A 2,603-nucleotide genomic window follows, 5' to 3' on the forward strand; every position below is an offset into this window, starting at 1 on the left:
CACCATAATAAATCAGACCTCCTCCTGCATCCTCAAAGAAGCAGGCACCTAAAAGGCCCCAGTGCCAGATCTAACTGGGAGGGCCCAGCCACTGGGACCACAGGAGGTTATTGCACTTCTGCACAGTTGGCTAAAATATATTTCCTGGCACGGTTGAAAGGAAGGATGTTGAGAGGCCATCCCTCCTATCCTTTGGCTCCAGGTAGCCCTGCACTAACCTGCTGGACACAGATCAAGCCTGTGATGTGTTCAAAAATGTGCTTAGGAAAGATTACTCAGGCAGCAAAATCAGATAGTGAGAGATGCAGAGGCTCTGAGTCTGACAGTCTTGGGACCAAAGCTTTGTTCCATCTCTTACTGGCTGTGTGTCCTTGGGCAAGTTACTCAACCTCATTGAGCTTCCTTGTTTGTAAAGAGGGTTATAAGAATACTACTGTATTAGTGTCCTATTGCTGCTGTAACAAACTTAGTGCCTTAAGACAACACTCTTTTACAGTTTTGAAAGTCAGAAGTCTGAACTACAATTCACTGGGCTGAAGTCAAGATATCAGGAGAACTGGTTCATTCCAGAGATTCTGAGGGGAGGATCCTTTTTGCTTTTCTTTTTTCAGCTTTCAGTGGCTGCCTATATTCCTTGGCTTGTGGCCCCTTCCTCCATCTTCAAAGCACCCGTGCTGCATCACATTGCCTCATCCTTGGCTCAGACCCTCCTTCCTCCCTCATAAGAACCCTGGTGGTTACATTGGACCCACCTGGATAATCCAGGGTAATCTCCATCTCAAGATTCTTAACTTAATCATATCTGCAAAGTCCCTTTTTCTATATAAAATTATATTCACAGGTTCTAGGGATTAGGATGTGGGCATATTTTGTTGAGGGGAGTCCACTATTCAGTCTATGACAACCACCAAAGGACAAAAGGGGACATTCATGTAAAGCACCTAACACAGTTCCTGGGACTCAGCAGGCCCTCGGACCCATTGTCTTCTCTTTTCCACTCCCCAAAGGACACTTGTGCCCAGAGGGACTATTGCACAGCATGCCCCATCCAAGGCAGGTTCTTCTGGCCCCCTTGGTGTGCATATCTTCACACCAAGACTCTTGCTATTCCTGGCCCTGCAATGAGTCACCTTTGGCCATCAGAGGCCATCCTTCTGGTGATTGATCACTGACTTTCAAGCAAGGGAAACCCACTCAAACTAATTGGAGTCACTAGTAGGACAACCATAAGCCATTGAGCATCCAGGGACAGGAAACTGGACCACAGTGGACTGAGGGTGCTCCCACAGCTCTCCCTCTGAACCAGGTGTCCTTGTCTCTCTGCTTCTCTCTGTTCATGATCTCCAAGGACCAGCTTCTAGGCAAGGCTCTAGAGCCTCTTTTTGATACTTTCAGCTGGCCCACAGGTCTGGCTGGCCTTGGCACCAACTCTGGTCCCAACATTGTGTGACTTTTCCTTGCTCAATACCATCTCATCCAACCAGTCTCTGTAGCCTTTTACTCAATTTTCTAATAGAAATAATGCATTCGCTCGATGTGTCATAGATCCCTGTCTTAGTCAGTTCTGGTTGCTCTAACAAAGTACCATAGACTGGGTGGCTTATAACAACAGAAATTTCTTTCTTGTAGTTCTGGAGGTGGGAAGTTCTGGGGTGCAGACTGCCAACTACTCATTGTACCCTCACAGGGCAGAAAGAGAGAGAGGAGGCAAGCTCTCACATAACTCTTATATGGGCACTAATCCCATTCACGAGGGCTCCACCCTCTTAGCCTCATCTAATCCTAATTATCTCCCAAAAGCTCTGCCATCTAGTACCAGCACATTGGGAGTTGGATTTCAACATATGAACTCTGGGCGGGACACAAACACTCCATCCATCACAATCTCCGAAGTTAGATGTTTATTTCTGGCTCAGTTCGATGTGTGGTTAAGGGGCTGAGATCATGTAGCACAAACCTAAGGCTTGTCAAGGCATGGGGAGAGAACAATTTCCAAAAAAGGCAACCTGAGCTGAACACTCACTCTAAAACACTTGACAACCACCCATTTCTGAAAGGGATGCAAAATTCTGCTAATATTCAAAAGTAATCATTAGTTTTATTAGTGCTTGGAATACCTGATAATTATTAATAATAAACTGCCTAATCATTGAGAATGAAAACTCCATGAATTGTTAATCACAAATTCCCACTTCCTTGCCCTATAGTTGGCAGCCTAGTAGAGTAAAGGATACCAACAGGGCCTAGAAGCTAATGCTGCCAGCTGTTCGCCCTGGCCGGATGGCTCAGTTAGTGGAGCACTGTCCCATACACCAAAAGGTTGCGAGTTCAATTCCTGGTCAGGGCACATACCTAGGTTGTGGGTTCAATCCCCAGTCAGGGTGCATACTGGAGGCAACCGGTCAATGTTTCTCTCACATCAATGTTTCTCTCTCTCTCCTTTCCTCTCTTTCTAAAAATCAATAGGAACACATCCTCAGTGAGAATTTTTTTTAAAAAAGTGAAGCTGTTCATTTCTTCCAAAGGTCCATGAGGTTCAAAACATGAGTGAGAGTGCCCAGTCTTAGGACTTTAGCAATGACCTTCTATACTATTGGACCTAA

Source organism: Miniopterus schreibersii (genome assembly GCF_964146895.1).
Source record: "Miniopterus schreibersii genome assembly, chromosome: 16".
Taxonomy (NCBI): Eukaryota; Metazoa; Chordata; class Mammalia; order Chiroptera; family Miniopteridae; genus Miniopterus; species Miniopterus schreibersii.